General features: G+C 41.8%; 1 pseudogene; it reads right to left on the reverse strand.

Annotated features, from left to right (window-relative positions):
- LOC139569847 (transformation/transcription domain-associated protein-like) overlaps positions 1-12,873 on the reverse strand; it is a 166,868-nt pseudogene that overhangs the window by 108,628 nt on the left and 45,367 nt on the right.

Consider the following 12,873-nt stretch of genomic DNA (forward strand, 5'->3'; position numbering starts at 1 on the left):
AATCCCCACTGCTCTCTTTCTCCCCCTCCCTCTCGATAGATGAATGGTTGTGTGGCAGTGACCTGGCATACTCCACCCCCCCCCCTCTTTCTCTCAACCCACATCTCCACCTTTCCCTCTCCCTCCCCCTCGATGGATGAAGAAGCGTAGTGGCGCCAAGCATACTTGCCGTGCATACTCGTCCAGGTGATTAATGGGGATAATTACCTATAGACGTAATTAACGAGGGCCAGGAACTGGGCGTTTAACTCAAGGTCATCAGGGAAACGCTTCTCAATATAGGTCATCATCTTCTCCAGCAGAATGAACTTCTCACAAAGATTGGGCATCTGTGGGAGAGAGGGAATGAGCGAGATGTAGGAGAGGAGAGAGGGAGAGAGAGCAGATTGATTCAGTTAATTTATCTTTAGAGCATCTGGAGGGGGGAGTGTGAAGCACCTTTGCTCCTGCCCCCTCATTCTGACTCTCTGCTGGACTCTACACTGAATAAATGAATAAACAGAGCAAAGACAGCTGTGTAGGTTGTGCTTCCTGGTTCCCAGGTTGCTTTGGGATCTTGGCGTCGGGTGACTTATCGATGAGCGACGTGAGGATGACCTGGATGAAGTTCTTCCTCATCTTCATGGACATGACGGACAAATGACTACTCACCAGGTCCAACATTAAACACTGAATGCAGTCTGACTGTAGTAGCACCCAGTGTCCACACTATAACACAGCAAGAGGAATCTCTCTGCATCTATGACCCAGGAGGGGAACCAGAGCCCTGTTTGTGTCAGCCAGAGGAATCTCTCTGATTCTACAACCCAGAGCTGTGGTACATTCCCAGTGAGACCTGTCTATCAGCCCAGCGGATCTACAGGACTGTACAGCCATTCACACTGATACAGGGGCTTCTGTATGGGCCAGACAGACCTGAGATATCTGAGCTCTGGGTCCTGAAGGGGAGGTGCCCGAGGTCCACACTCCAGTCCAGTTGGTGGTTGTCACGCCCTGACCTTAGAGATCCTTTTTATGCCTCTATTTTGGTTTGGTCAGGGTGTGAGTTGGGGTGGGTATTCTATGTTCTATTATTTGTATTTCTATGTTTTGGCCGGGTAGGGTTCTCAATCAGGGACAGCTGTCTATCGTTGTCTCTGATTGAGAACCATACTTAGGTAGCCCTTTTTCCCACCTGTCTTTGTGGGAAGTTGACTTTGTTTATGGCACATAGCCTTTAGCTTCAGGGTTTGTTTTGTAGTGTTTATTGTTTTGTCGGCGTATTCACTTAAATAAAGGAATATGTACGCTCACCACGCTGCACCTTGCTCCTCTTCTTTCAACGGCCGTGACAGTGGTGGTAATGCACCTTAAAGTTGGTTGCCAACCGCCATATAAAGAACAAAGAAGAAGAAGAAGCCTGAAGGAGGAGAGATTACTAGAAACAAACTCGGTTTACCCTTTTATATTTGGATTAATTGTCGGAGTAGAGGACCTTGTGCATTTCAGGTAAAGTAACAACCCAATGTTTATATCCCAGGACATATTACCGGAGCTAACAACAGCAAGCTAGCTAACTAAATTGCCATAAATGTTTAATGCTTTTCGACCTGTCCCCAAATTAATATAGTTGGTGTAACGCTCTTCTACTTCGTCCTCCTCCTCCTCAGACGAGGAGAGGCGAGAAGGATCGGAGGACCAATTTGCAGCGTAGTAATTTGACATGATATTTATTAAAGAATAAAGACAAATACGAAAAACACTTGAGAATTTACAAAATAATAAACGGAGTCAACAGACCTGAACAAACGAACTTACATAACACGAAGAACTCACGAACAGGAAAATAGACTACACAAAAACCGAACGAACAAAACGAAACAGTCCCGTGTGGTGCAAACAGGCACAGACACGGAAGACAACCACCCACAACAAACAATGTGAAACCACCTACCTTAATATGGTTCTCAATCAGAGGAGATGAAAACCACCTGCCTCTAATTGAGAACCATATCAGGTCACCCATTAACCAACATAGAAACACATAACATAGAATGCCCACCCACACTCACGCCCTGACCGACTAACACATACAAAAACAACAGAAAACAGGTCAGGAACGTGACAGTTGGTTCAGAGTTCGTTTTGATATTTCAACCTGAGTGTCCTGACCGCATCTGGTATGGATGGACAAAATCAACATGCGTGCGCCCGGTCTAGTCAGCATGTAAGGCAAGCCTAGGTTTGTAAATACATTTTAAGGAAGGGAGAAATATTTGCTCACGTCCGACATACGCTGGCGGCTTTGATTGACGGGTGCCTTTACAGCGGTGTGCGTGTGAGTTAGCTGATTCTCTCTATAGACCTATATGTCCATTCAGAAAGTTTCCTAAAGTAACCTGTCTGGACTCCATCTCTTTAATAAGAATCAAACGCTCCTGTCATAATGTAATCTTGTAAAAGGCCTATTGTCAGTAGTGTAGGCTTTCTGTCATTATGGCATATTCTCTTTGAAGAACATATGCCAATACCATTGAATGACCGCAACAGCAGTGTTTGTAACATCATGCAAATATTTTGGGAAAAGTGGCAGAAAATCCATCGTACTTCGTTTTAATGGTTTTTCGCGTCAAAATAGGATCTGCATTCAATGTTTTTATATGCAGAAAAGCCAACAGACAAGCACAAGGTAGGCATATCTATATTTTGACTCTGTTAATGTTGTGTCAATACAAAAATGCGACAGATCCTCTCCAACTGGCATTTCTTAATTTGTTGATTAATATTTAGAAGTAATAACCTGAATAATAATAATGAACTGCCATGATAATATCGAACTGTAATAGCTTATTTCAAATAGGTTTTATTAAGATGCATATCCATGTAAACAAGTGTCCAAACATAATTTTGACCTCCCCTGAACAGGGGGAGGTCAATTACCGTAACCTCCAATTCCAAGTCCGTCACAGCCCTATTCATTTGATTTTTTCCCTACAGATCTACACAACCTACTCCAGATTTCCGAAGTGAAAGAAAGCTATAGAACCTTTTCCAAATAAAAATTAAATAACTAAATAACTGAAATATCATAATTGGATAAGTTTCCACCCAGTTAATATTTGGTTGAAGCACCTTTGGAAACCATCACAGTTGTGAATCATTTTCATAAAGATTTGACCAACTTTACTCTTAGGGCAACATATCCATTGTTTTTGTCAAAATTGGTCAGGATCAGTAAATTTGGTTGGGGATCCTTGATGGACAGCAATATTCAAATGTTGTCTCAGATTTTTTAAGCAGATTTAAGTCAGGACTTAGACTGAACCATTCAGGAACACTCAACATCTCTTGCAAAGCCATTCTGGTGTGCATTTTGCTTACAAAAGGGTTTTATTTTTTTGCCTGAAAGTTACACACAATGTCAGGGTTAGGTTTTCAGAAGACTGAGGTGGGTTTCACTTTAACTTTTTACCTGGGTTTTGCTCCTTTCATATATTTTTTTTATCCCAACAAACTCCCCATAACAAGATGCTGCCACCTCAATAATTTTTACAAAAAATAATGATGTTGCCTGAAGAGTTGTGAAAATTTGGTAGAATCTCATTCAAGGGTTTTCTTTATTTTTACTATTTTCTACATTGTAGAATAATAGTGACGACATCAAACCTATGAAATAACAGATATGGAATCATGTAGTAATCAAAAAGTATTAAACAAAATCACAATATATTTTAGATTTTAGATTCTTCAAAGTAGCCACCCTTTGACTTGATGACAGCTTTACACACTTTTGGCATTCCCTCAACCAGCTTAATGGAGTCTTGGAGTTCCCACATATGCTAAGCACTTGTTGGCTGCATTTCCTTCACTCTGCGGTCCAATTCATCCCAAACCATCTCAATTGGGTTAAGGTCAGGTGATTGTGGAGGCCAGGTCATCTGATGCAGCACTCATCACTCCCCTTGTTGGTTAAATAGCCCTTACACAGCCTGGAGGTGTGTTTTGAGTCATTGTCCTGTTGACAAACAAATGATAGTCCCACTAAGCGCAAACCAGATGGGATGGCATATTGCTGCAGAACGCTGTGGTAGCTATGCTGGTTAAGTGTGCCTTAGCTAGCAACAATTCTGAATAAATCACTGACAGTGTTACCAACAAAGCACCCACACACCATCACACCTCCTCCATGCTTCACGGTGGGAACCACACATGCAGAGAACATCCATTCACCTACTCTGCCTCTCACAAACACATGGCAGATAGAACCATAAATCTCAAATTTGGACTCATCAGACCAAAGGACAGATTTCCACCGGTCTAATGTCCATTGCTCGTGATTCTTGGCCTAAGAATCGTTAATCCTTCAAAAGCCAGCTGTTACCGGCTAACAGAAACCCTGGCACATGCACATGAACACATGCTGGTAAAACATGGAAAAAAGTCAGTCTGTTTGTAAGGAGAAGTTATACTTCAAGGTCATTTTTTGAGGAAATCTAACCGAATAACTGAGTCAAGAAAATGAGTAACGTATTTCTCTCTACACCGCTCTTGGGAGGGGAGACAAATTGTAAAATGTCACCCTCGGCAAGACACATTCATCATTTCAGTGGTGTGTGTGTGTAACAGAACCTCTCGTGGAGAGGACAGGGTATGAAGGCAGTTATTGACCACTGTTGCCATTTCAGGAAACGGTATGAAATAGTGTTCACGTAAGAGTGTTCTCCAACAGCCATTTGTCACTTCATGTCCCACTTACTGAAATAAATAATGCCACCTGTGTAAATTGAGACTTTATTCTCTTCTATCAAAAATAAGCTTTTCAGAAAAAACATCTGACATCTGGTAGAAAACTCATAACAGAAGAAGTAGTGAAAGACAAAAATCTTCTTTCCCGCTACAGACTGAATCCTGTGCTGCACCCTTCCTGTAACCACACCAGCTGTTAACACACCTACACACCACACCTACTCCTCTAATTGCTGGATAGAGATTAGAGGTCGACCGATTAATCGGAATGGCCGATTAATCGGGGCCGATTTCAAGTTTTCATAACAATCGGAAATCGGTATTTTTAGGCGCCGATTTGCCAATTCTTTTTTTTTTTTTTAACACCTTTATTTAATCATCAAATCAAGTTTATTTTATATAGCCCTTCGTACATCAGCTAATATCTCGAAGTGCTGTACAGAAACCCAGCCTAAAACCACAAACAGCAAGCAATGCAGGTGTAGAAGCACGGTGTAGAAGCACATTTAATCTTTATTTAACTAGGCAAGTCAGTTAAGAACACATTCTTATTTTCAATGATGGCCTAGGAACGTTCTGCCTCGTTCAGGGGCAGAACGACAGATTTTTAACCTTGTCAACTCGGGGGATCCAATCTTGCAACCTTACAGTTAACTAGTCCAATGCTAGTCCAACACTGATTACATTTCACTCCACGGGGAGCCTGCCTGTGCCGCGAATGCAGTAAGCTAAGGTAAATTGCTAGCTAGCATTAAACTTATCTTATAAAAAACAATCAATCAATGACTGTCATTGCTCCAATATGTACTTAATCATAAACATCAATGCCTTTCTTAAAATCAATACACAAGTATATATTTTTAAACCTGCATATTTAGCTAAAAGAAATCCAGGTTAGCAGGCAATATTAACCAGGTGAAATTATGTCATTTCTCTTGCGTTCATTGCACGCAGAGTCAGGGTATATGCAACAGTTTGGGCCGCCTGGCTCTTTGCGAACTAATTTGCCAGAATTTTACGTAATTATGACAACATTGAAGGTTGTGCAATGTAACAGGAATATTTAGACTCATGGATGCCACCCGTTAGATAAAATACGGAACGGAATAAACGTTTTGTTTTCGAGGTGATAGTTTCCGGATTAGTCAAAGGTATATGGTTTAGAGAGAAATAGTCGACGCGTTATAATTCCTGTAATAACTTGCGGCTGAACTTGAAAGGGGTTCCTTCGTTATTTTACCGTTCATGTCTTCCATAGAGAATGTCTTGATCTACTTCAAATAAGGTCTGTGTTTCGTGCAGGCTTAAACCGCCTCGACGTTTTGATACCCGTGTAAATCTCACTAGGATAAGGTAACGTTTGTCAACATATTTTCATAAATCCACTCTACAAAAAAAATGATCTTCGCTTATATTTAGCCAATATTGATCAGAGTTACCTTGTCCTATGGATATCTACACAGTTATACAATTGGCAAGGTGGTGTAAGCCTACACGAAACACAGACCTTATTTTAAGTTAATCTAAAAAATATCCTATGGAATAAATGAAGGAACCGCTTTTCAGATTTTGCTAGAAGGTGTCATGGGAATTATGACTCGCACATTGGTCGTCAATTCTTACCATGCCCATTATTAAAATAGGATTTCCTGCATATAGAAATGACAGTTTTTGTTTTCAACATTCATCACAGGTAACTTAAACTCTATTTTTATTCAAACAGTTGAGAGTATTTGTCTCCTAAGCAGACTCTTCAGTAACATTGTCACTTCAGAGCTGTGTGTGTGTGTGTATTTATGTATTATATTAAGTGAAATTAAAGTGTTCATTGTTCATTCAGTATTGTTGCAATTGTCATTATTACAAAAATGTGTGTGTGTGTATGATATATATATTTAAACCTTTTTTTTTTTTTTATAAATCGGCCGATTAATCGGTATCAGCTTTTTTTGTCCTCCAATAATCGGTATCGGTATCGGCGTTGAAAAATCATAATCGGTCGACCTCTAATAGAGATAGTGTGGTAGTGTGCATGCATGAGTGCGCCCAAGAGAGACACAGAGAAAGAGCGTGAGTGACTGAGTGCAAGGCAGAAAGAGAGAGACCAACAGAGAAAGTAAAAGAGAGAGAGAGTGTTGGTACTGGTAGGTGTCTTACCAAACAGCTGTGTTGGGTTAGCACTGCTGGTGGCCTTCTCATAGTTGGTGAGGCCCTCGTAGATTACCTTACCCACCACTGCATACAGACACTCCAACTCCTCATACCTAGACGACACAGTTGACGTGCCTGGGAGACGAACAGGAAAAGGCAACATATTTGATTATAGTAGAATAAAGCTCTCTATTTAGTAGGGAGAAGGAGAATGGGAGAGCGAGGGAGGAGAGAAGAAAGAGATAGAAAGATTATTTGGACTCGAAGCAGACTCTTTGGACTAATATGTATTAATGAAAAAGGTGACTCAGTTGTTAAGGCTCTGGTCACAGTAAAAAAGTATGAATTCATAGCTGTAGGAGCAGAATAAGGCCTAGTCTCTGGTGTGTTTCAGATAGATGTGTGTGTGTTCTGCCCTCTCCCGCTGTCCCTTTAATCACTGACATGACAGTACAATGAGATGATAAAAGACAATGTCATTTACAGCTCTGTTCATTACTCTGGATAAGACTGCTAGCCATGTACAGTTCAGTCTCAAGAGGGAGAGGACACATCTCTGAGGTAAGGTTGGGCCTTGGTTTGAGGGGGGCTGCAGCGATCCACGGAGAGAAAAACAATCATTGTCAGACATTTGGGGAAGCACTCAGATAAGCTTGTCTTAGGAAGCTCATGAATAGGGAGGAGTGGAGGAGGAGATGGAGGGATGGGTGGAGGAGGGGAAGTCCTGGTGGACTTACTTTAGTTATCTCTACTACACTGATTGAGGCTGCTTCACATCATGACTAAATAATGACAGGGAACTGATAAGGGACAATGGAAGTAAAATAGGAAGACAGACTGGAACTTAGGAGCTGAGGAAAACAACTGACTGAAGGTGAAGTCCCAGGAGGGAACTTTGCAAGAACACACTACAATAACTCACTCGTTGAAAAGACAACAGCTATTCATGGTTGATGTAAGTGGATGTGAGTATTTCAAATAATTTATAAAGCCATGATGAGGCTTTATGACGCAACATACGTCATCAGAGCACTCAATAGAACATTGTACTGTCTACACTCGGTTTGTTGTTTATATTAAATCTTTTTCGTTAAATCGATTTTATTCAGAACTAAAGTTTTGTTTCTAAGGATTCCACGACGCAGTTAGCCTTTACGGCTGGGACTGCAAGTTTGTGTTCCATTTTTTGTGTGGATTCCGCGAGTGCTGGCTGGCTGTACTACAGACACCTGTCGTCATAATGGGAAAGACTCATTGTTATCTTTTCGTAAAACAACTGGTTGCAGTAAGGAGCCAATCTGGATACTAAGGAGATCCTGAGGGAAATTGACGAGTACCAACAGCTTTTCGCAATGGAGGAACAACATACTCCATCATGGAATGGTCCGACTACCTCACAAAATAACTTTAACCTGACAAAAAAAGAAAAACAGATTCATCTACAGACACGGACGATTTTCTTAACGTTGAAATAGAGGCTAGTGCTCTGGCTGGAATCCATGTGTCGCTCCCCCTAACAAACGGCTACTTCTCAGAGAGTTTTGAATTGTCAAGAGGAGTTAAAAAAGGATGTCCACTGTCACCATATTTATTCGTTATGGCCATCGAAAGAGGATTACAAATCCAAGGCTTAAAAACAAAAGTGTCCATGTATGCCGATGACTCAAGTTTTATATTAAGTCAGCAAGCTAGATCCCTGCAATGTCTCATTGAAGATCTAGATAACTTATCTGTACTCTCTGGACTAAAACCTAATTCTGATAAGTGTACAATATTACGTATTGGATCTTTAAAAAATACAACTTTTACATTACCCTGCAGTTTACCTATAACATGGGCTGATGGTGAAGTAGACATACTTGGTATTCATATCACAAAATATATAAATAAGGTCTCCACAATTAATTTCAATAGAAAACTTGTAAAAATAGACAAGATCCTTCAACCATGGAGATGTAAATACCTGTCTATTTATGGAAAAATTGCCCTGATTAACTCCTTAGTCATATCTCAGTTTACTCACTTACTTATGGCGCTGCCTACTCCTGATGACTCGTTTTTCAAATCATATGAGCAAAAAATATTTTGCTTTATCTGGGAAGCTAAACCAGTTAAAATAAAGCATGCCTATCTATATAATGAATATGAATTGGGTGGGTTGAGATTATTAAATATAAAAGCACTAAACCGCTCTCTAAGAGCTTTACTTTTCAAGTTTTACTTGAACCCTAAATGGTTCTCAAGTAGAATACTAAGACAAGCTCATCCATTGTTTAAAAATTGCCTTTTTGACTTTGTGCAGATTGCCATGTCTCATTTTCGATTAACTGAAAATGATACTTTGACAAAAGTATCTCTCTTTTTCAAACAAGCATTGCAGAGCTGGCTACAATTTCAATTTCATCCCCCTGAAAAGATAGAACAAATATTATAACAAATATTATGGCTGAACTCAAATGTGCTGGTTGATAAAATAACAGTATTTATGGGAAAGATGTTTGAAAATTGTATTTTGTTCTTAAATTATATTGTAAATTGGAATGGTAGAGTTATGTCCTTCATGGAGTTATCAGAATTGTACGGGAAGGTCTGCTCAATCCAAGAGTACAACCAATTGATTACAGCATTGCCACAAAAAATGGAGGAGGCAGGTGGCAGCGGGAGGAGGTAGGGAACTGGTCTGTCTGCCCAATATAAAGGATCAAAACTGGCGGAGGAATAAAAATAGCATAAATAGGAAAGTATACTAGTTTCATTTGAGGACCGGAATGTTGACAACTGTGCCATACAGGTTGCAAAATAGATGGGAAGAGATTTTTGATGTACTGATTCCATGGTACAGGGTTTGAGTTGATATATATAACAACGCAGGATTCAAGACTAAAATTATTATATAGAATTCTTGCCACCAACAAAATGTTGAATATTTTGGGGCATAAAATCATCAAAGCTCTGCAGATTTTGTTGTGAGGATACAGAATCAACAGACCATTCATTTTGGTATTGCCCTCAGGTAGCCTGTTTCTGGTCTCAGGCATGGCTGAAAATGCATAGCATTGATCTAAAATTGACCCTAGAAATAGTACTTTTAGGAGATCTGGAGAGACCGGGTCAGTCAATTACTAATATACTAATACTCTTAATAAAAGTATTTATCTTCAACTCGCAATCTGTGAATTCTATTCGATTAGATAGATTGAAATTGAACATTACGTTAAACATCACAGCATAGTTGAAAGATATATGTTGTGTAAAAATCCGAAGAGGGTGGCCAGCAGAGATAGGTGGGATGGGCTGAGGGAAGCTGAGGGTTGGGAGGTGGAATTGGAGACAAGTGGGAGTGGAGTTGTTGTGCTGGAGATAGAATGATGGTCAAAGATAAAAGTCAAAAATAAAGTCAAAATAAAGTCAAAACATAATAAAAAGTATGTTTGAATGACACCGAGGGGCAATGTTTTAAAATTCTCTAAAACAACATTGGAGGTGACTTATGGTAGAGAAATGAACATTCAATTCTCTGGCAACAGCTCTGGTGGACATTCCTGCAGTCAGCATGCCAATTGCACGCCCCTCAAAACTTGAGACATCTGTGGCATTGTGGCAAAGTGGCCTTTTATTGTCCCCAGCACAAGGTGCACATGTGTAATGATCATGTTGTTTAATCATTACACCTATCAGGTGGATGGATTATCTTGGCAAAGGAGAAATGCTCATTAACAGGGATGTAAACACATTTTTGCACAAAATTTGAGAGAAATACGCTTTTTGTGCTTATGGAACATTTGTGGGATCTTTATTTCAGCTCATGAAACATGGGACCAACACTTTACATGTTACGTTTATAATTGTTTTGACCAAAGATCCCACAAAAGCAGTAGTGTTGTACCTGGATACATGATTACATGTACTATTATTATTACTACTGAAATTAACTGGATTTTATTAGCCTTATTGCATTGTACTGTATTTACTGAAACTATACGCCTTTGCAATATCTACAAATTGTATTTCATGCCAATAAAGCAATCTGAATTAGATTTTTTTGTTGTTGAGAAAGACAGACAGACCGAGCAAGAGAGAGAAAGGGAGAGCGACAGGCAGACAGACAGACAGACAGACAGACAGACAGACAGACAGACAGACAGACAGGCAGGCAGGCAGACAGACAGACAGACAGACAGACAGACAGACAGACAGACAGACAGACAGACAGACAGACAGACAGACAGACAGACAGACAGACAGACAGACAGACAGACAGACAGACAGACAGACAGACAGACAGACAGACAGACAGACAGACAGACAGAGTGAGAGACAGACGAGGCGAGCGAGTGACAGATTGAGCTACAGCCAGAGAGACCGAGAGCGAGACAGAGCGAGAGCCAGTGAGAGCGAGAGCCTGCGAGAGCGAGGACACAGAGTGAAGAGACAGACAGAGTGAGGAGACAGACAGAGTGAGGAGACAGACAGAGTGAGGAGACAGACAGAGTGAGGAGACAGACAGAGTGAGGAGACAGACAGAGCGAGAGCCAGTGAGAGCGAGAGCCTGCGAGAGCGAGGACACAGAGTGAAGAGACAGACAGAGTGAGGAGACAGACAGAGTGAGGAGACAGACAGAGTGAGGAGACAGACAGAGTGAGGAGACAGACAGACAGAGCAAGAGTGAGGAGACAGACAGTCAGAGCAAGAGCGAGGAGACAGACAGACAGAGCGAGACAGACAGAGAGCGAGAGACAGACAGAGAGCGAGAGACAGACAGAGCAAGAGACAGAGAGACAGACAGAGCAAGAGACAGACAGAGAGACAGACAGAGCAAGAGACAGACAGAGAGAGCGACAGTGAGACAGACAGAGAGAGCGACGTAGAGACAGACAGAGAGAGCGACAGAGAGACAGACAGAGAGAGCAACAGACAGACAGACGGAGCGAGAGGCAGACAGAGCGAGAGACAGACAGAGCGAGAGACAGACAGACAGAGCGAGAGAGACAGACAGACAGAGCGGTAGACAGACAGAAAGAGCGGGAGACAGACAGACAGAAAGAGTAAGAGAGACAGAGTGACAGACAGACAAACAGACAGACAGAGCGAGCGAGCAAGCGAGAGACCGACAGAACGACAGAGCGAGCAACAGACAGACAGAGCGAGCGATAGACAGACAGACAGACAGACAGAGCGGTAGACAGACAAAGAGCGAGAGACAGACAGACAGAAAGACAGAGTAAGAGAGACAGAGTGACAGACAGACAGAGCGAGCGAGCGAGAGACCGACAGAGCGAGCAACAGACAGACAGAGCGAGCGACAGACAGAGCGACAGACAGACAGAGCGACAGACAGACAGAGTGACAGACAGAGTGAGATTGACAGACAGAGCGAGAGCCAGACAGAGCGAGAGCCAGACAGAGCGAGAGCCAGACAGAGCGAGAGCCAGACAGAGTGAGAGCGAGAGCCAGACAGAGTGAGAGCGAGAGCCAGACAGAGTGAGAGCGAGAGCGAGAGCCAGACAGAGCGACAGACAGAGCGACAGACAGAGCGAGCGACAGACAGAGCGAGCGAGAGACAGACAGAGTAAGAGACAGACAGAGTAAGAGACAGACAAAGCAAGAGACAGACAAAGCAAGAGACAGACAGACAGAGCAAGAGACAGACAGAGTGAGAGCGTGGCCAGCAATATGCATTATGTTAAATCATCCAGCTGTCAAACCAGGATAAAACATCTCTGTTAGCAGATTTAGGAGGCTACTACAAAATAACACCCTTTTCCACCATATCTGAATAGGCCTCTGCATCCCAAATAGAACCCAATTCCCTATATAGTGCACTACTGTTGACCAGAGCCCTGTGGACCCTGGTCAAATGTAGTGTGCTATAAAGGGAATAGGGCATCATTTGAGACACACTTATGAGTGTGGAGGTTAAAGTGAAATATCCAAACAGACCTCATCTGCCTAGTGCTATTGCACAGCACACGCCTTCTTCCTATACTACCTTGTTTC

This window comes from Salvelinus alpinus, chromosome 3, assembly GCF_045679555.1.
Source record: "Salvelinus alpinus chromosome 3, SLU_Salpinus.1, whole genome shotgun sequence".
In the NCBI taxonomy this organism is placed as follows: domain Eukaryota; kingdom Metazoa; phylum Chordata; class Actinopteri; order Salmoniformes; family Salmonidae; genus Salvelinus; species Salvelinus alpinus.